General features: G+C 40.6%; 1 protein-coding gene across 2 annotated transcripts in view; it reads left to right on the top strand.

Annotated features, from left to right (window-relative positions):
- The first annotated feature begins 286 nt into the window (after positions 1-286).
- Positions 287-23,217, top strand: part of LOC121881850 (heparan sulfate glucosamine 3-O-sulfotransferase 5) — a 127,187-nt gene continuing 104,256 nt past the window's right edge. The window contains exon 1 of one of the 2 annotated variants that reach the window (XM_042389597.1): positions 287-441. The gene's annotated coding sequence lies outside the window, so the exon portion shown is untranslated. Of the gene's footprint in view, positions 442-10,575; positions 10,980-23,217 lie in introns of those variants that run through there. The other variant, XM_042389596.1, reaches the window with a different exon arrangement.

The following is a 23,217-nucleotide window of genomic DNA, read 5'->3' as shown; positions in this document are numbered from 1 at the left end:
ATAATATTTATGTATATTTGAAAAATCGAAATAAAATCTTATCTTTTAAAAAAAGCTAGTGGTCACACTAGATTGATAGAAGTTAGTTTGGTAGATTAAGGAGTGTGTAGGATGATTTGGAAGGTCAGTACTGACATCACACAGAGAACACAAGGACAGGTCTGATTTGTAATTAGACACCTAATCAACACACCTGGGAGATGCCAAGAGGGGAGATTTTGAGTAGTGCCATGCTGAGACATTACCAAGAGCATGAATTGCTTGCTTTTTGTTTGTTCGTTTGTTTGTTTGTTTTAGATTGAATTCAAATTTGGTAACATTCACATCCACTCTTTTAACCACTAAATAAAACCTGACTGATTAAAAATGCCGACATCAAGAGAAGAGCTGGCTGAGCAGATGAGGCCTACCATCTAGACTGCTACTGTCTCCACCAGGAAGGTAGGCCTGACATTAGCTGTGTAACCAGACCATGAGAGGTTGTAGCTGCAAACATTTGTAAGAGGAAGAGGCACAACATACTGAAGAGGCTGGCCAAAGTTTATGTCTAGTCCATGCCATATGGACAATACAGCCACGTTGTAAAAAAAAAAAAAAAGGAACAGAGCCCATATAAAATGAAAAACCATCACTGCATGGTCTGTTAAATGTTCTCATACTGAAGCCTCAGGCACAAATTAAAAAGTGAAGTCACAGAATGAAAACAGCATGTAAAACTCATCAGAGTGACAGCAGCCGCAGCCACGAGCTCCGCTTCATTCTCATATTATCTGACAACAGACGCGGCATTGAGTTAACTTTAGAACAAGAGCAGTTTCATCATAGACGCCTCAATCAGCGGCGTTCTTGTGTTCCGTTTGAGTGTTACGCAAGCAAGTCAAGTCAGCTGTCTTGCTCTTATCTGGATTTCTAGCATTCTTTTAATATCTTTGCCATGCCAAGAAGTCTTTTCATGCGGGTGAACCGGGACATATTAACTCATGGTGCTTAATCTGTTTTGGCAAGATTAGTTTCATAGCACTTGTATTTTCTAAGGTGGTTCTGACAGCATTTTTTTTTTTTTTGCACCAGCTTTAAGATGAGAAACACACCACAGGCTCTGCTGTCATTAGCAGCCTCATTCCAAGGTAGTGTGGATTAGTGCTACATTGTCATCTCAAACGGAGCGCAGATGTTCAGCTACATGAGGAATATCTGCTGTAGCTAAAAGGAGATAGCGTACACTCCGTTTTTCCACTCTGACCTAAATTAATCATTCAGCACCATGCTTCAAAATGCACCTCTTGCACTTAAAGCTATTGCAGTCGGTGCAGGGCAATGGCCTGTTTAGAGGAAAGTACCTGCTCTTCAGATTGCATTGTCTGCACTGTAAAGGTCTGGAACGCAGAGGCTGTTGGATCTCATTTCTGTGCTTGTGATGAAATGGCCATGCATGGCTTGCTGGGTGGTGAGGAGGAGGCCCATGCTTCACTTATACCACATTTGGACCCGCTGAGCACTGCAAATATTTGAAATGTCAATCCATTTGATAATGTCAGTAGGCCTCAAAAAGCAGACTCTGCACTAAAGGCAACTCACATGGCTGAATATTAGTAGCTCTCTCCTCTCTCTTCCCCCATTTTCTCTCTTTTCCCCTGTTTACTACGACTAATCCCCTTCTGTAGCTGCTTCAGAGCAGATTAGCAGCAGAAAGCAGGGAGCAGACCGGGCACAGACGACTGCTCAGCCCTCTGTAGCACACAGTCAAGCAGGTAATAGAGGCAGGTAATAGAGGTTTTAATAAGCCAAAGCAGGACATATTCCTCTAAATATAAATGGTATATTAATGGGCCCATACAGAAAAGGTAATTGTTAGATTAGAGGAATCTCATTTGTATCAGTGCAAAGGTGTTCAAGGAGAAAATTCAATAACGCATTCAATTAGTGACCTCAGCCTCACAGAGCTGCTAGCATGGCTGCAGACTCTCATGTTGTGCTGCCTCCAAATGCCATACTACATACTAGTGTACAAACAAGGCTTAGACTGGTTTAACACAGGAAAACTCAACAAAATTTCCATAATCACATGCACACAGCTACATAGACATCCATTTTGCTCTTCCCCTTACATAGGCCCTCCAATCTGTTTAGGCAGAGCCATATTTGTCACAGGGGTGTCTCTTCCCTTACGCCAACAACTAATATACGACAATGTCTATTGTATCAGTTAACATTATTTATATCATCTACAGCATAGTCCTCACCATAACACAAAAGTGAGTACAAAATCACATGTTCTAAACCAAACATTTAACTCAATACAATACCCCCCCTACACACACACACACACACACACACACACACACACACACACACATACTTGGACCAACTTATGACAACACTGGTGATGTCAGCAAGAGCATGATGAAGGAAATGGAAAGGGTTAGGGATAACAGGAACAGAATTAAAGAACATACTGGAGTATGGTGCTAGTGGACAGGGCAGAAGATGCTGGATCAGCTACTTTCAGAGAACAGCACTGATAGGAACATTGGAACAATCAGGACACTGTAGGAGTTAATTAACTCCAGAAGATGGCAGTAATGGAACAATATGGATGCCAACTGCCAACTTGATGTTGTTAAGCATCAAAGAAGAAGAAAAAGAAGTGACTCTCCACAACAAGTTAATACATAACTCAAGAAACTCAGGACTTAAATCAGTAAACAATAACTGAACTTAAATAGTTGTCTGTCTTGGTTAAACCAAAAATGCAGATATGAATGTAAATGTAAGAAAACAAAGCTAAACATAAACTAAACTCAGGACCGCATGCGAAAATAATGCTACAAATAGATGTTATACTGGCTAAGCAAATGACAAGCGTGTTAAGAAATACATTAAAGTGTAATGGGGACAAATGGTGTGGTCTCACCTAGGAGTGTGTGATATGACGATATTAGATCGTCAATGAATAAAATGTCTCCACGATCTGCCTTTACAGAGAGATTGTTAGTATCGTGCTACAGTGCACATACACACAACAAACTATCTGCATGGTTCACATCAGGAGCCCAAACTGTTTGTTTTAACGGTAAATGCTGTGCACCATCACAGATTAGCTCACAGATTTGATGCTTGGTAGCATGTTTGTCAAATCCACAGCAGTTTGAATGTCCTGCTAGGAGGCTCACCTGCTGTACACCATGTTAAACTGACAGCTGGGCTGCAGGTAAACGCCACCATTTAGCTCATCTGCTAACTGGTAGTGCTAACTATTGATATGGTGGAAGCTTGCGTGATGTCAGCTCTGGTATACTGTGTCAGTGCCTTTCCTTTAACAGTGCACATCCTGTTAGTTATCTGTAATGACACACTAACACTTCTACACAACATCAACTGTTTGCTTTTCAGCTGTGAAATGAGTTTGGTTGTACTGTTAGTTTGGTTTCACACTGCAATATCCATTTTAAACCTGGCCAAATGGACTGTCACTACTTTTTAATGCAGCTTTGCACACCTGCTCTTATTTATTTATGGAATTGTTATTGTTTGTGTTTTTATGTTGTTAGTGAACCCTATCATTATGTGATAGACAATAAAGTTTTTTGAACTTGCAAAATAGTCTAAAAACCAACATGAAAAAGAATAAGATAAGATAAGATCATGGATTATGATCCTGCCTGAAAAAAATTGTGATATGATATTTTTGCCATATCGCCCACTGCTAGTCTCACCCACTCTGTTACATATTGGTTTATTAAAACTGTGTTTTTCTCTACCTTTTATTACATCTGTTAAAATATCCTGGAAATATAATTCACATACTTAAACCTTGGTCCTTATTTCTGACTGGACTCAACATACATTACTGTGATTACTGCTCTCGCTCCAACTTGCAGCAGAGTGAGGATCCACATTGACACTGCTGGCTTTGTCCACTAAGAATACAATGACAGCCACTGTGTCTGCAAATGTGAAACCATCCCCAAATATCACAGACTTTCCTAAAGACAGAGTGTGAAAAGCACCAGAATGTGACGTGGTGAAACGACTTCGGTGCGAGACCGGCAGACATGCTGACTACAGCAACCTGGACACCAAGCGGGCGTCTGTGGTTTGTGGTATGATTGCATTTATGGAAATAACGCTGCATGTTTTTAGAAACAGTACAAATGTTAATGTGTGCCACCTTGCATTCAAATAGAAGAGCAATCCATCACTCGGTCTGCCAAAACTGAATTCAGAAAGATGCTTTTTATTTTTTTTTCCTCTGATCTCTCTGAGCAGGAAGGAAGCCGGGCTGTGCATAAATCATCCTGAGCCGCTCTCATATTGTAGTGTGCGCACAGAAACAGACACAGTACCATATAATGATCAGGTTTCTTCATATTTGCAGCGTAAAATAAATCTATATGACGTTGGGGTTGAAAAATGGCTCTGTGCAAAGTGTTGATGATCTGAGGTAAGAAGCTCGAGTCTGTGTGTGTGTGGTCCGATGAGCCTCATCGCCTCTTAGCTGAACTTCATTTTTTACCTGCGGCTATAAAGAGATATTTTATTTATTGTCATCTTTGCAAAGTTAGCCGTTTCTGTTTATAATTCTCTGCTGTTCGCATGGATTCAGACTCTGTTTGTTTTATCTCCATCTTGGGATTAAAAAAAAAAAATCTACATAATGTGCAGAAAGTGATTAACCAGTCCAGAGCCAGCCATTACAATCCCTCTAACACAGTTAATGATAATGACGACAGACATATTAATCTCTCAATTGCGGGAATGCGAGTGCACCCGAGGCCTTCACAGATCAAAGAGAAATATCGGGCTCGGTTTTTTATTTGGTGCATCTCATCTGGCCTCTGACAGAGATATGAACAACTGAGGCCCAATAACTTTCCCTCCGGCCCATTTCCCTTTTCCATTCATCTCCTTAATAGAGGCAATAACGGCGCATTCAAAGTGACGACACATCGCACAGCAAGATTAAAAAGAGCCGCCATCACTCTGCACAAATGTTTCACATGCCATACACAGACCTGAAGATAGCATACTAATAAATAAACATCAGCAGAGAAAAATGACCAAAGACCCCGAGAGAAAAAAAAATCATCTAACAAATAAACAAATGTCTTGACATGGCTCATGTCTTTTGTTTGTAAAGTAGTTTATTTAGCAACTTCAGTTTAATTCTGCACATGAAATGATGGTTTCAGTGATTAAGTGATATACTGTGTGTATATTATACAGAATTGAAAATTCTCATTAAGCAGTCACACACACCAGTTTCTTTTTAGACTTTTCCTTGTTGTTCTGCCAAATACAACAAACAAAGGAGCTCTCTTCTTCTTCCCTCCTCTTGCTGTAGTGAGGTTGCCAGTTTCTTTTCTTATGTGCAAAACACGTCTGCAGATCCCCAATATGGTACAAATAGTCCAGTGATCACATGTGCCAGCTGTGGACTTGCACATGGACAGTGGTCGTGCACATGCATGCGTGCACATGCATGCATGTCCATGTGCAAGTCCACAGCTGGCACATGTGATCACTGGACTATTTTTGTTATCCATAATTATTCATCATAAACATCCTATGTAGACCAGCTGTACAGATGTAGCTGGCTAGCAATATATTAAAGATTCTTCATTTGCCACATATACAGTTGTACAGTGAAATTCGATCTTTGCATGTAACCCATCCTAAGTATTAGGAGCAGTGGGCAGCCACTGTGCAGCGCCCGGAGACCAACTCCACTTCTATGCCAGTGCCAGGAGAATTAACCTAACCTACATATTTTTGATGGTGGGAGGATGTAAAAATCCCATTCAGTTTTCCCACAGACAATGTTACGTTACTCCCAGTTTGAGCGCTTCTATGGCTCGGATCAACATGAAAAATATGAACAACTACTTTAGAGAATATCTGGTTCTTTAGTAAAAAGTCGAAGGTACAAGATTGAGTACATAAAAAATTTTGGGGTACAAGTTAACTACGACTCCCAAGCTACATTTCAGAAAGAGACAGCCAATCATAGAGGTTAAAATTTGGTCACATGCGCTGCTAACAGCAAGAAGAAGATGCTTTTTATTTTTTTCTCTGATCCACACAACTCTATTGCCAGACACGCACATCAATAATGGATGATTATTCCATAAAACCCCAGATTACATCCACAACCTTAACATCCTTAGGGTATAAAACTTACTGTGTTGGCACTGTATGTTCATTGCTGGAGAGTGTGTGTCGACTATGCCTGTTTATGTGTGAGCTCAAACACAGCTTTACTTCTTTCTGTTATTGTCCTTCACAGCTTGCTCCTACATCTCTTGTCTCTGTAAGTTCAGGAGGGTAGTGCTACGGTTTTGGGATGAGCATGAATTTTTTAGTTGAAGTTGAAACATTCTAGAGTGAATTTGCATGTTTGCATCCACCTCTGACCTTATACTGACCTTATATTGTAAGGAAAGAGAAGGAACAGAAGAAAATCCTTCCCTCACTTAGGAGGAAGGAATTTGGGATTGAAACAACTCAAGCCATATGCATGGACCTCATGATAACTGCTGCTGTAAAGCACCAGTGTGTCATTCAGCAGTGGGAGGAGGCTGGCAGCAGAGAGCCGAGATGGATCTGCATTAGATTCATGTCGACAGAGAGGCCAGCAGAAGCTGGTCTCCTGGGCGGCTGGTGTTCGCAGAGTGCACACACAGACGGCTGCCGTGATTGGATTCAGATCAGGTGTCTCACAGAGGCTGAGCTCCATGGCAATGAGGGCTTCCTCAGAGACTGCGTCCGTGTGGATCCATCTCTTCCTGCAGCCACTGGAGTTTACACAGCAGCCGAGCAGACAGAGCGGCTGTCTCTGCGGTGAGCCACTGACCCCTGGGCTTTATATCCTGCCATCAGAGTCACCTCTTTGTTTAACACTGACATTTTAAACAGCTGTGCAATATTTCATCTTTACATCAGACCTGAACAATAGTAATAATATAGTGACTGTACCTGAATAATGGCAGAAAAAAGGAAAAGTTATAATTCTGAAGCATTTGCTGTTGTGTTTCTGCACTGCACCTTCCACAATCAGTGCTCACTTTCCTTGGATTTCCTGTTGATGAAGTTGACTACATGGGGTTCTTTGTCTGTCTGGTGCTAGATATTATTGCCCATGCAGTTATGCCTCTTCTTAGTCTAAACAAACCACTGTTGGTACCACAAAGCTGCTCGTAACTACATGTTCACGTGCACATGATGGTATCCTGCGCTCCTTCAGAATGTTGTGTGCATATTCAAAATGTCCACAAGGTTCAATTAAACCCATGAACAGTGGGGACAGTATATCAGGATCAGAGCCAGACTGAACAAAGGACAAAAGATGAATACATACACATTGTGTGTGAGCCTGGTCTGAAGTACCATATGAGTAAGATACATTGCTCTGACCTCTTGCAAAATGGTATATGCATGGATGCACAGGCATCATTATGCAGGCATCATTTTATATATCTGCCCTGTGGCCAGATGCATAAAACTCTGTAGATTTACAACTAAAACTACAGACAGAAACATGCACATTCTTTTCATCAGATCTTTAAAGCCATGTGTATGCATGGATCTGTTTTAAAAATCTCAATTATACACTTAAGCAACCAGGTTTACGCAAGTAATCAGTGGATGTGTTTACATGCACTGTGGTAAACTGGTTACTGTAAATCCATGTATATATGCAGCAGATCAGTATGGCTCACTCATATTAACAGTCTAGTGATAGAGGACACTGATTCCTGACTTTCTGGGGGGTATGTGTGTCTGTGTTATGGGACTGACAGCTCAGTGAGAGAACAGACAGCAGAGCTTTTCCTCACAGGACTTAAGTGTCTGAATTTAATGAATAGTCAAATGTTCAGTTATGGAAATCAACTTATTTAGACTTCTGGAGGCTGCTTTATGTTAGTTTCAGTTTTTGTTGGACTGCAACAGCAAAAGCATATATAAACCTACAGTGTTGCTTTCATCCTGCACATGTGTATTTATAAAAAAGCTGATAACTTGTATACATAACCATCTGTTTGCATATCAATATTTCCTGCCTGCTCCACCACTCATTAGACTTGTCAATGAAAAGAAGAAGTGCAATTTTACCGATTGTGCCACAATGAGTAAAGAGTGAAGTGAGTGAAGAACAGCACCACCAGCACAGCTGTCATTACACCTGAATATTGCACCTGCTGACTGTATATAAAGATGGACGACAGGACAGCTCCCCAAAAGTGGAGCCAAAACATCTCAATCACCCCCTGGTGGCTGGTTGCAGTATAGGTAATAAGTCCCGCCCCCTCCATGTTAATGCATGGGACATGAGCCAAACTAAAAAAAATCAAAGTACACATCAAATAAATTTTTCCCAAAAATCGTCTGTCATTTTAAGTAGTTCTTATCACGCGGGTGTTTGTTCAAGTGCTCATTTTTCATCATCATGTCATCCTGCTGCCCGACTCTACTGCACAGACTCTGGCTCCAAAAGATATCACACAAGCAAGACGGCAGCTCTCAGAAAGGAGATGTTTTGGCTTCACTTTTGCATAGTGGTAGGAAGTGGAGACGTGTTGTCCATATTTATATACAGTCTATGATTACACCCATCACTGGCTATTTATAGCACACTGATCATTTTTTCATCATACCACCATCAGTGGTGATATCTCAATTATCAGTGCCAAACATCAGAAGGATAATCAATGATTTAGTTTACAGTGCCGTTATTGAAGCAGACTTTTCAAAGTGCTTCACAATAGAGGGTGAAAACATCCTTAACACGTGTGTAAGCAACTGTGGATAAATGCACCTTTGATTTACATTTTACAGATTGCTGTGTAGACTGCAAAAAGTGACAGCTTTGTTCTGTTTGTTGTATTCGGAGTGAAACTGACAATCTAAACAATGTTAACTGTAAGATTGCATTTCTCACCTTATATGCACCGTATCATATTACACTCTGCTGGCTGTATACACTGAAGTATGTGTGAGATGCACACATTCTCACCTCACATTGTGTTTGTAGAAATACCAGTATATGTGTGGGAATGATGTATGCATGGTTTTCATGCTGTACATCCAGTCCCAGGTGTTCACATCAGCCATATCCAAAAGCCACAGATATTCATTTGTACCTGCTAATCAAGACTTCTGCCTGTGCCGTGCACAAGCACTGAAACTTTTGAGATGGAGTTTTAAGTCCCAAAGACATTGGGGCTTATTTGTTATTGTTTCGCTCTCTGCTCCAGCTGTTTACCTGCACACCCACGTTCAAAGTCCCACTCTCAGTCATGAATTATTGGTGCTGTTCGCCCTTCAAACATACTCCAGCATGCTGTTAATATTTGTTGTGTCACTTGCCTACAGATGTCTGTATTTAAGTCTTTTCATTAGGTACAGGCTGGATATAAATTAGCTGATGATACACGCTGACAAAACAAAATATATTTTCATGAAAATGTCAATTATCAATAAAAAAAAATGTTTTCAAATGAAAGATTGCTATAACAGTGAGGTATTTGGTTTCTGTTCTAATTAAAAGCAACTTCACTAACAAAGACCACACCATTTGAACGGTATAAAAAGTAGTTTTATTTGGATTGTTGAGAGGGTCAAGGAGAGGGATGAAAGGGGTCGATGGCATGGGGATGACCGGGGACCAAATGGAATCACAAGGAGGCTGGAGCGTCTAGGAACCCAGGGGTCGAGACTCAGGGTGGGGAACATGTCTCGATGAGCTTTCTGCTTCATCATCCCCCTGTGGGTCCTAGAATATGACAAGAAGAATTACTTATGCGGAAGTGTTAACCCTAACAAGCATGTCTTTGATGGTGGGAGGAAACTGGAGTACCCGGCGGAAACCCACGCGAACATGGGGAGAACACGCAAATTCCACACAGAAAGGACCTGGAACAGTGGGTTTGAACCCAGGACCTTCTTGCTGTGAGGCATAAGTGCTAACCACTGAGAGCCACCGTGACGCCCATTGAGAGGGGACAGAGGAGGAAAAATGGGGTTTGGGGAGGGAGGGCCGTGAGAACTGAGACGAACGGGAGAGAAAGGGATAAGACACGCTTATATAGGTATGCACGGCTGATTGAATTAGTGAGGCACAGGTGACTGAATTTAGTGAGAGAGAGGGGCGTGGTCTTGTTCCTGAACAATAATAATAATAATGATAATAATAATAATAACAATAATAATAATAATAATAATTCAATTTCACTAACAAAGACCATGCCATTTGAACGGTATAAAAATAAGTTTTATTTTGATTGTCAGGGAGGGAGCAGGTACAGGGGAAGATAGGACCTGGCCCTGCAAGAGGGCCGAAGCAGTTGGCTGCGTCATGACATCATCTACGTGCGGCGTAAGGGTGGCGCTGGGCGGGGAACCCGGAAGTGAGCGGCCGTCCGGAGCATGGACGGTGGTGGAGGGGGAGGCAGAGAGGAGCAGAAAGAACCTGGCTTTGTTGTCGGTTTGGCGAAACGGGATTTGTATCTGGACTTCAGCTTGGCCTTCAGCCGGGACTGAAGAAGTCCGGGCTCCGTTGCAGTAGGTTGCGTTGTGACGTCATCAGTGTGCGTCGACCCGGCGGCGGAAAATGAGCCGGAAGAGCGGGAGGATTTGAGCTGCTGGCGAGAGGGTTGATGGAAGTAGAGTCTGCACAGAGTTGGAAAGTTTGTCCTTATCATCGTTTCGTAGGAGTGGGACGACCGTCTCCTTGAGAGCTCGCCGGAGGTGAGCAAACATCCGGTTGAAGATGTTAATTGCTTGGAAAAGAGCTGGTCCGAGTGGGCCATTGCGTGGATGCGTGTGGAGCGTCTGGATCCCAGCTGATCAGAAGCGCGGCGTCTGGAGGAGACGGGTTCCATGTGGATGTGGTAGTGAAGGAGATTTCTCGTTGGTACTGTTGGATCTAGGCATGGGCAGTATGTCGCTGAGGAACGTGGATCGCGGAGCACGGGCGAGAGGTAAGTGTTTACTATGCAAGCGTGTTGTAGGTCACGTAAAAACGAACGGGAGAGAAAGGGGTTAGACAAGTTTATATAGGTAACGTTATGCACGGTGATTGAATTAGTGAGGCGCAGGTGATTGAATTTAGTGAGAGAGAGGGGCGTGGTCTTGTTCCTGAACCTTTGATATAGTAATAACTCCATTAAACACAGAAGGAAGTGTAGGGCGTTCTGTGTTTTCCTGAAGGATTCCAACTCTCAGACTGATTTCAGTTGGAAAGAATATCTGTCAAAGTTTTCCTTAATTCGTGAGTTTTACCTAATTCAGAAGTATCCAAATATAGTATCTTCCTGAAAACTTTTCTAAAGGGTCTATGCATTGTTCCGGTTTCAATTTATTTCTGTACAGGGACACAAACAATGGACACTATATCCTAATCGTTAGCAATCTTGTTGTCCAATTAGAAATATCTTTAAGAGCTGAATCTATAGGTCCTCTCCCCTGCCCCTTAATTAATCCAGCTTGCTTTAGATTGGACTCAATTAGCCTCTGCTGTTCCATCGTTATCATTGATTCTCATTGTCTAGCAAATCCATTCTTTCATTCTCTTGCTCTTTGAGGAGTGTGATGCAGTAGAAAGGAAAAGCAGGGAGAGGTGGATTGTGGGTAGATGTGTGACTTACCAGCTGTGTATCGCTCTATATTCTCTGTGTTGAACAGTTTTTGTATTTTGGTTCTGAAGTTCAGCAGCAGTGAAGACACAGAGCACTCAGATTCTTCCAGATTGCATTTTTATATCAACTTCAAAATTAAGTACTCAAAATGACACCAAGATTGAGTGTTAGTCTGTTTTAGTCCAGTATGGTGACTTGAGTGCCCAGATATAGATTACATTCATAGCTGTTGATATTATGCATTTCCCGTGTACTTTTTACAGTTTTCTAACTCAAGCAACATCAAAATGCACATTATCACTGTTTTATAAGTGAGTCACGCCTTACAGCAATCTACATTTAGCTGCTTGAAGTTACACTTGGACTATATTTTTCCAGAAAAGCTCAAAACATCTCCAATATAAAACAATTAGGCGGCTAACTTAAACAGTAGACTAAAATTTATATGTTACAATATTAAATATGACTTAAACAAGTGTAGCTCTGTAACTATGAAGTTATGACACACGTCATAACTTGGAGCCCACGAAATAGCTCAGTGCAAAATATGCAAACCAATTGACCTGCCAGACCACACTCAGGTAAAAGAAACCCACTGTACACCCAGCAGCGTCTCATTCTGTCACCGTAAAGTTGTAATCCTGAAAGATCCCCTCCAGACATGTATTAAGACATATAAAATACTCTGCTTGGAACAACAATGTGTGTTTGATATGGTTTTATCACAAAAAAAAGTATAAGTACCAATTTAAAATCCTTAAAATTACATCTACTGTTTCTCTCTCATTAAAAACTCCAGAATCTATCAATATGCAAATATATTTCATTTTAGAAGTTTTCCTGCTGGATACAAGATGTCTTCTACTTCACTGTAAAGTCAGTTCTCAGTGTTTGTGCACTTGGAGGCTTCAAGTTTCTACATCACACTTGTGTACGTTGAAAATTGGACCAGGATTGGCTTCAAAACTAGTTGTGATGTCACAAATCATACTTGTAGGCCCGCCCCTTAAAATCAGATTTTCAATGAACAAAGAGAAACTTTACTTCTTCAGCACATGAATGTGAAAACAGCCTTTTAGTGTCAAACTGCACATACATCATTCTGCACAGTGAAGCTCAAGCATTCAACTGTAGGAACAAGAAGAAAACACATTTTTGAGTGGAGGAGGACTTATAAAAGGACTTCATAAGGATTATAAGTTTAAACTGTTGTGGATTTTCAAACTTTCAATGTTTGACATGAATGCATATCATAAAGATACATTATACCCTGGAGATGTCTAAAACATCTGTTTGGTCAACCAAATCAAAATGAACACAAAAGTGGTGCACATTTTTGGGCTGCACCAAGAAGATGTATACCCTCACCTTAACCCTGACCCTTTTCAGGAAGATAAACCACTTTTCATACAGCATTGCCTTGATTTGCAGTGCTCTCTGGCGATTAAATCTGCCAATCAAAGCAATGTGATGCCCAATGACAATATGACATTATCTGTTTTGAGAATCCGACGATCCGCACTTTGCTTGATTGCCGGCGGCACGCGGATCCTTGCCGAGTCATAATATTTAGACCCAAGTTGGAGAACTCATCAGCATGTTTCTGGAGAGAGCGGTGCTTGTTACAATTTATGGGCCATTTCATGCTCCCATTTCCTTTAGTAGGTAATATGTGTCACTTTTATAACACTGTGAAGTTGAAGTGTTGAGGTGAAATGTTAAGTGATGTTTCAGCGATATGCAAAGGGAAGAGATTGGCTTAGCCTTAAGTGGATATTCCAGCACTCATCCAGCCATCGGGAGGATCACAGCCATTTTCTGACTCTGACATAACAAGGCCGAATGGAGCGTCTGTGTCCTTGATGAGCCCTCTCTGTACTTTACAGCCTGTGGGAGAAGGACATCCTACTGTACTGTCACTGCAACACTAACACTGCAATATATGATGAACAGTTTGGTGAAGAAGTGACAATCCTGGAGGCATTATTTTGTCTTTATCTGTGGATTTTTCTTAAATTTTTCTGCTAATTTTTCTGCTCATCGGTTTATTTGTATGTAATGCGAGATGTGAAACTCCTCCATCTCTTGTTTCCTCTTGTTTCATTTTTACAGTCATATCTCAAGGACATACTGCCTTCTGTCTTGCAGTAAACAGAATCAATAATTTTTTGCATTCAAAATTTGCAAAACTAGCACTGTTCTGTCACAAAAACCACTGCATCCTTTGTTTGTTTAAATGCCTAATACAACCTATTTTCACCTGACAACCGACCTTTTGCTTACCTTGCGAGGCAGCTGGATTCACAAGATCATGCGAGAATCCATCCTCTCAGGCTTCAAGTTATGCGCTTGTGGCGAAACCAACAGTGGTTCACACCAATCAGCATCCTATGAGGACCTACTGGCAGCTATGGGCATGGGTTTAGGTGTGATGACAGCAAGAAGTAAGCCCATGATAGACAGATGGTTCATCCAATCACCTGCCAAGTATTTTTTGAAAGTGCCTTTTCCAGACAGTTTCCAAAGATGATTTCTCAAATGGATTCTGTGTAACAAACCACCTGGCATGTCAGGTTAACCTCTTACTGCTGTGTGAATTATGACTCTTGTCTGTCAGGAGTAAAGGTGGAAGTAGCATTGCATTGTTATTAGTGCCCCAAAACTTACAACTCATGTTTCTCTTTCCTTGAGCCAGGCTGTGACAGGTATAACCATTTCTCCACTGACAGGAAAAGATGTTGAAACTTTAAAGTGAAACACAAACGGCTTCCCAAACAGCAGTACCCTGTCATTATGGACTTCATCTCTTCTGCTCTCTCTTGTTTTTTTCCAGAGGGTAGCTCCCATTCTGAAAAGTGAAGCCAATGCGGAAGTGCCTTAAACCTACATTCTTTCTAATGTCCAGCAGGGGGCGACTCCACTGGTTGCAAAAAGAAGTCCAATTGTATAGAAGTCTACTTCTCACTTGATATATTACCTCAGTAAACACTTTCCTAATGAGTTTTTCATGAAAGTTAATTGTAACATTTTGTTCGCCTAAAAAGTCTTGTTCTACATTTGATTATGATAAAAGGACCTCTGAGGCGTCGGATGTTCAGTTTTTCGCTAGCAAAAAGTAGCATTAGCATTATCACAGTTAACCATAGCCTGTAAATGCACAGTGCTAACCAAGCTAGCAGCTAGCGCTATGGTCAGCTCCACCCTCTTGTCTAAATGTGGTGATCAAAGATCAATCGAAGATGGTGATGGTCAAATCCACGATGACGACAGTCAAATCGCTAAACTCAAGGCTGAAAAACGGCAATCCACAAACCATATGGATGACGTCATGGTGACTACGTCTAAGTTAAAATATTCCATGAAGCTCCCTGTTGGCTGCAATTTGGATCTTCTAGATAATAACAAAAAATCTGAAGCCTAATGCATATCTTTATATTGCATAAACAGTGAAAGGGAAGCTGTCAATAGTACACATAAATGCCAGTCATAGTGAGTGCTACTCAGTTTGTGAAAACAGCTGTATAATGCCTTCTGTGGCTCTGAAGGATATTCCTTAAATCTGAGAATATAACACTGATGTCATCAGGGTCTAACAAGAGATGCTTTTGGTTGCATTATGGAGACTGAAGGAAGCAGTGTTTTGAGGGACTACAAGTCAGGATATGTCAAATATGTCAGGATGTCTAAAAGGTCAGATCTTGCTCCCATGCAGGTAGTTTAAGACTCCTGCTTGTCTACTCAAACAAACTAGCAATTTGCATCATGGGAAGTGTAGGATTCAATGTTTTTTGAGCTTGCTCCTTTACAACGAACTAAAATTAATGATATCTCAGCCTCCACTGCTTCAATTTTGATAATTTTCTTTTTAATCTGTCTCTTTTGGGTCCACTAATGTTACAGAAGTGCAAAACTAAATTGCTGGAATGTACCTTTTAAATGTTTTTCTCTGCCACATCAGAACTGTTATATAAAGCATTTACAGATGTAGCCAAGAGACAGATTGCAGGCTGAAATTTTAAGGTTGTACTTCAGTGATATTCACAGAAATCTTCCGTATTCTACATGGGTTTTAAGGTTGTCACCACAATATTTTTATAGTTGCAAAGCACAGTCATGTACAGCCGTCTGTCTTCTTTTTCAGACATCTTGTGTAGAATCTTTTCTTCATGTTTTCAGTGCATTAACTGACTTTGTGAATTATCTTCTGTGGGAGACAGCTACATGAATAATGGCTAATAATTCAACAAACAGATGATTCCCACTTCTAATTAATTTTTCGTGTGTGTCATTCAAAAACAAACAAAATGAGGATCATTTTACCTTATAATGAAGCACCTCTCTGCTCACTCCTGTTAATAGGTTTCTCCTGATGACAGAAGCTGAAACCGAGAATCATTTTCTCACATCCTACATTATTTTATTGCCGTGTTTGCTCGTTGGCTGTCACACACTGTCATAAGCTCTTGACTGAACTGACCTTTCAGCCCCATTAGCAATTAAAGCCTGACATATCTCAGTCTATTTGATAATTAACATGCAAATAAACTCATGAATTATGGAAATGGGTTAACTGGACTAAACTTGAAAGAAATGTTGAGCAGATGCAGTGCTGCTCGGAAAGTGACTGTTATGCTAATGTGAAACACTGCCGCAGAAATGGGTTTAGCTGCACAACCAACTGCTGAGAGATCTGTTCTGGGTTTTGTGTGAGTGTGTGCGTGTGTGTGTGTATGTGTATGAGAACCACATATCACTGCAGCTATGTAAATAGCCCGCAGTGTATCTGTCGTTTTGTATGTATGCTTGCAGTCTGAAGTATCTCATTTCATATTCAGGATTTGGACGTGTGTAACTTTAGTCATTAAAGAGGAATTCCTGATGTGTCCACCTGGTTATATTCTATTTTTTCCCCATTATTTAAACAAGGAAGAAATGCAAACAGCATTCGAATTTTTTCCATAATATTGTTGTTAGCAGAATCTGATGTCCATCAAATATACATGTCCATAAATCTGTTTCGAAAAAATCTTTAATAGGGTGCGCCTCATAACTCCAGATCTTTTCTCACAATCATCCAATTTAGACTTTGATTAGTTTCTTCTATTGTTATCCAGGTATGTTGTATCTATGGTTATAGTGCAAAGAGAAACTGCTATTTGTTAGTGCAGCATGACTGTCAACACATACAGTATATGCAGTATATAGTGTTCATTGACTGGCTACTTTTATGAGTCCCACTAAATAGATTCTTGCTAGAAGTAATATCTGTGAAGTTGTTGTTGTTTAAGTTTGTCCTGTCATTCTTATAGTTCATGTTTCTCAAATTCCTACAACATAGGTGGTGAGAAAATGTTATGACCAGTAGTGAAAATAGATTAAAAAAATATTAGACACAGGTTGAAAAAAAAACAGAATTTCCCTTTAATTTAATCCAACGTCCTGGAATAATAATAATAATAATAACCTTTATTCGTATAGGACTTCAAAACACAGTTACAAAGCACTTTACAATAAAAACAGAACTCTATAACAGAATTATAAAAACACAAAGAGATTAAAACTAAATGAAATGCCATGAAATAATAAATTAGTTCACCAAAAAGCATTTTTTTTAAAGTAACTTAAAAGAGAAAACAGTCATGATCCTCAGGTAAGTCATTCCAAAGTCTAGGAGCCCTAACTGCAAAGTCTCTATCACTTTCATGTCTATGTCTGGAGCGTAGAACAACAAGACAAACACAAAAACACTTGTTAACACATGTAAAAGCAAAAACCTCTTTACAGTACAATGTTGATTTGTGTTCTCATCTCTTAACTCTTTGCCTGAAAACAATTTGTAGACACGTAAAACTAATTTAAAACAAAGGTCAAACTCAGCCTATGAACCTGAAGCTTTCCTCCAAACATCATCTCTCTTATGAATCAGTTCTATGCTTCTTTGAACTCTATTATTCAAAATGGAAAAGTATAAATCTGGCAAGTCTCAATGTTAGAAGGACGGAGCGATGGACCACACAAGGCTCATGTTGTCATTTTTCATGAGGTCATGATTGGGCTCGCCAGGCAGCGGTGTGGCTACTTGGTATACAAGGCCACGGTAAAGGGAAATGGATCTTGATTGTCACGCTCTGTTGCCCCACTACCAATTTCCCGAGTCGTATTTCTCTCTAATATTGTTAGATGCCAATAACTCTTGAGAGGCAAGTGACAGGGCCTGCTGGTGTGGAACATGATGTACCAAACGTGGCAGCACGTAGTACTGAAGCAAGTCATGCCTGTAATTAATTTCTATCCTTAATTCCTCTGTAGATAATTATTAGATGAATTACATACTTAGTATTACAATCAAAAGTGACCAACAAACTGAGCCACTCAGACATAAATGCTTGGTATTCAGTTTTACACACTGTGTCCTGGGTCACCTTGGTACTTATATCGATCACAGTACAGAACAGCTTCTTGGTTCAACTTTGACCTACTGTCCGTGGTGGGTTACGCTGGTCATGGGTCCCTAGGCTACACTTTTTTTGGGACCCTCTATCATCCCTTATTACCAAGCTTGACTAAAGGGTTAGTCATACTTGCAGAGTACGTCTTGAAGTTGGTCAGATGGAGGTCGGATCACATTGCCACCACAAACAAACTGCTCCAGAATTTGTTTGTGACTGGACCGTAGACTGTATATAATGATGGACAGCGTGTCTCCACTTTCTACCGCTATGTAAAAAGTGAAGCCAAAATATCCCGTTTCCAGGAGCTGCTATCTTGCTTGTGTGACATCATTCACAACCAGAGTCTGCACAGTAGAGTTGAGAGGTGGGCTGACGGGCACACCCTCTCAACTTGACTGACAAGCATCCCGGCCAAAACCAGCTGGTAAATAGCAGCTACAGCTGGTCACTCAGCTCGTCTGCCTAGTTTTAGGTTTGAGGGAGGCTATCATGGACTTTACCAAGACCGCTTCCTCTAAACAGTCTCAATGAGGTTGTTTTAGTCTGTATCTGAGTATGACTGCTTTGTTCAAATCTGCCCAAACAAACTGTACCAAGGGGGAGAGTCCCATTAAACTAGATGAAACAACGTAGGTTTGGAAACGCCCGCAGACTGTCATGCCAGCAGTTCAGTGTTGGCTATACTTTGGCACAGTGGTGCTTTGATGCTAACATCAGCATGCTAACATGCTCACAATGACAAATGCTAACATGCTGGTGTTTAGCAGGTATAATGTTTACCATGTTCACCATCTTAGGTTAGTGTGTTAGCATGCTGACACTTGCTAATTAGCACTACACAAAGTACAGCTGAGGCTGTTGGGAATGGCACTGGTTTGGAGGAATTTAAGCATAAGCCAAAGTATTGAACAAAGAAGGCAGGTCTTCACAAGGGAAGCAAGATTAATCAAAATACTGTACTTGTTGGCTCATTTACAGCTTGTCTGATCATCTGACTGGTTGTGTTTCTTGCCCCATCAGACTTTGTTGCAGCGATGTTGTCATGTTCCCAGATCTCAGCAGTGATTTTGTTGTGTGCAATGTTGTAACATTATAAGCATTTTTGCTCAAGCTGAACCATTTTCAACTCACCTGAATGTCTTCACCTCAATTTGCGCTAGCTGCTCCACTTATGTCTTTGCATTAACTTTATATGCAAATGACACCTTTTGAAATTGCTTTACTTCAGTCTGAATACCTTAAACCACACACCTTAAAAGTGTTAGTTAGAAAACCAATGCATTATGGGCAAGAAAGGAAGAAATGAACAGGTACAACTATCATGCATTCATACTACATGCTCTGCCTTCTTAAGCAAAACAGAAACAGATGCAGACAAAACATTTCAGCAATGCAATTTTGATTCAGTGGCCACATTTGTATGTACTCTATTCTTTATAGAGAAACACTTCAACTCTATGCTGCAGTCCATCAGAGAAATCGTCCTCAGAATCTATCAAGTTAATTGTCCTTCATGCTTACACACCACAGAAAGAGGATGAGCTGGCATTAAGTCAGCCCACTTGAAAGATGACTAAAAATACATAATCTCACTGACTTGTGCTTGCACATCATTTGGCCCTTTGAACGCTGATCCAGAGTCGTGAAATTAAATGAAACCCCATCAATCCTATGAATGTGTTTCAGCACTATCAATCCATGTTATGACACCCACATCGAACACTAACAGTGTCCAATATGCTATTAAATGAACATGACGGATATGTTTCTTTTAATCTAATTGATTTATTAAGGCCCTTCACGACATTCCAGTAAAAATGATACAAGTCAGCAAGTTTAAATGGTTCACTGATCCTCAAAGCTGCGCTGTTTTCACTCTGTCTGTGTCAAGGTTCAAGTGCGCTTTGCCAGGTTAGCAGTTCACTATCCAGCAGTGAGTAAGCAGTCAGATAGCAGCGCTGCCCCGGCAGACACGATGACCGACTGAACACCGTCCCTGTGCTCCTATTGGTCATACTGAAGTTACTGTCTGGTGACAGTCGTAAGGGGGAATGTGACTCCATTTAATTAATTTAAAGTTTTATGATCAAGTTTTTAAGCATAATAGAATGATGTATGAACACTTCATCATCGCTGAGTCTTAACACACTATGCAAAGATGGAAAAACACACCAATAAAGCAATAAAGTGACTAAGTGATCAAATGCGGTAGTTTGTTTAATTAGTTCTATTGGTTTTAAGTTATTTTTATGATATTTTCTGGATCATTTCATAGTTTAGAAGAGAGATGACATTTTGGACTTTGGACCTCTTTGCAATACGTGCACTTATCCTCCAAACTGTCTACATCACATGTTAGATATGGTGTGCTTTGTTGCTCCTGGAGTCCAAGCTGAATATGTCTCAGCTTTTTGTGCAGCATACATGACATCTATTTGAAAATAGCCCTTAATGTACAAAGAAAACTTTAACAAAATGATGAATGTCAAAGAACACTAGAGGTTTTCATGTCACCCACATGCTCAATTTTGGAATTATTTAACTCGGATTTGGCTGTTTTTATATTTAAAGCTGCATTAATCTGAATTTTTATCTAAACAATGAATCAAATGACAATGTTTAATGTGAAAGTCATCGGTCATAGTGACAAACCCACAGAGAATTATCATAGACTCTGCAGTTCCTCTCAGCTCTACAGAGAATTATAACATCTTGCAGCTCATAGTTTCGGTTTTACGTTGGCAACTTTACTGTTTTTGTTCATCACTCTCCTCAGAGTAGTTTCAGCCACAGCAGGCAGCTGTGATAAATCCAGTGTACACTGCCTACTAAGCACCAAAACAGAAGACAAAGTTAGCAGCTAGCTGGTGAACATAGTGGAGCAGCTTAAAAGTCATGTATTTTCTCAGCAAAACAGAGCTGAAAAAAGAGTGAATATTGGACTTCCATTCATTGGTTGGCCAGACTCAAAATATAAGCTAGTGTTGCTCTGAGTCTGCTGGATGCATCTGTTGTATCAAGTGGCCAAAGAAATCAATTAATGCAGGTTTAACAGCATAACCATGAAGTAAACAGTTACTTCCCTTTGGCTTTGTTGTACGGTAATTTGTTGAATTGGAGCTGAGTTTATGTAAAGGTAAATGTGTACCTCTGTGTCACAGCGTACGGCCACCATAGATGTGTAGATACTGACTTGTAGTTCTGCATAGGATTTCATCTGTTCATCCAATAGCACCAGCAAGAGCTGATGGATGTGTCTTACACCTATTAGGCCATGCTGTGTTGTAATTATGTACAGTAAGTAATTGTGATTACATTCTTTCATTCATTATATTTGGGTGATGATAGGAAGGCTTGCCTTATCTAACCAACTAATGGAATTGCCAAAGTAATCAGGACATTTTGTCTTTAATTTTTACAGCAAGCAGGAGATTTGCAGTGGAAATGACTTTGCTAGAACACTGATGAAACTGAAAAGTAGATTATTCAACCTTGCCTCTTTATTTTCTAACTCTTTTTACTGATTTTTGGACATACCAAAAAACAACATAGTACACAGAATCAACAGAGAGATTACACAGAAAATAAATAAAATAAAGTTAAATAAAATACATGTAATAATAAAAAAAACAAAGAAAAAAAATTACATCTTATATCACAGTTTCTAAAGAAATCAACATATAAAACAGTATTGTGATGGTTTGCAAATAGTAATAAATGATAGTTTTATTACCTTGGATAGAGTTTTGAACCTAGTGTTAGCATAACTGAGAAGTGCCATATTTTGTTGAATTTCAGAACCTTTCTTCAACTTGCTTGATGTTTCAACTTCCTTTGCCAGTGTCAGAAACTTAAATATACAATCATAGTTCCTGAGTTTCCACATGGTAGGTACTGTATGTCTGTGGCAGAGTTCTGATGCTGTTGATGGTTAGATCCCTGTCTTCTAAAGAGTCCTTTGGCAAGACAGTGAACCCCAACTGTCAGTGTGTTTGAATGAGACGCAAACTGCAAACCACTCTGGTATAAATTCAGCCCATTTAACTTTTAGGTTATCTCTGCCATGTGATTGTTACAGCTGTATTTTTCTTCCCATATAATCAGTCTTCTCTGTGTTACACCACATTGAATTCACCCAGTGGTTTGGGGTCACAAAACAAAATCAAAACCAAAATTTCTAAGAAAGGAACAACAGAGTGAATAAGCTGACAACAACAAGGAAGACTTCAGAGGAGAGAGGCCAGCTCTCAAGTGTTTTCACATTCTGCAGAAAGTAGCTCAGCCCACTGAGGAGTGATGAGTTTCTGAGGCTGCTGTGTAGTGTTCCATATGTAATCACAGCCTCAAGTCGCTCCCTGGTGTCTGAGGGCCTGGGAGGAAGACCGACCATCATTCTCAGCGTGAAGCAGCTTCTCGTTTATAAGATCCCTCCACAGCTCTGCCAGCTCTCACACTATTGATCCACCAGACCAAGTGCGAGAGGAAAGCTCCCGTCATACATCAATGCTCTGCCTCAGAACAGGGGATGAAAAACTTATCTCATCTGTCCCCCTCTAATCAGTCAGAGGGTCCACCCCTAAAGACGCAGAACCAGAGTCGCCCCGGTGGCCAAGGACATCAGCCCCTCCACCCCGTCACTCCTCTAGCCTTTGTCCTCTTGAGGGATGGCACTGAGCATCCCCAAAATCAGCCTGCATTAGTGCTCATCTGTCTTCATTGGATTTGCAGTAGAAATCCTCAGCATGCCAAGATGAGACAAAGATTTCAGCCATCCATCATGATCTTTCAAGTGGGCTGACTTTTCGGTGTCCGGCTGTAACAGCTGGTGACCAAGGACGGAGCCTCCTCTCTGGCCTTCACGCCTCTCGGAGTGAGTGTGAGGGATGACGCCGGGCTCAGTTCAATCTGTCAGATCATCCTTGATGTCCAGTCTCTGGGCACCAACTTGGCCATAAGAAGGACAACTCTTCATTTGTCTGAATCAGGTCAGAGGCAGGGCTGCCAAGTCTTATGCATTGACAGTGAAACTCACGCAACTGACACTTTTCACACACTCTCACGCCACACGTCCATTTTCTCATGCAGTGAAAAACAAATTCATAATGTCACGGCGTGAAAAGAGGACACTG

Source organism: Thunnus maccoyii, chromosome 17, assembly GCF_910596095.1.
Source record: "Thunnus maccoyii chromosome 17, fThuMac1.1, whole genome shotgun sequence".
In the NCBI taxonomy this organism is placed as follows: Eukaryota; Metazoa; Chordata; class Actinopteri; order Scombriformes; family Scombridae; genus Thunnus; species Thunnus maccoyii.
The sequence above is the reverse complement of the archived record's forward strand: the minus strand, read 5'-3'. Positions and strand labels throughout refer to the sequence as shown.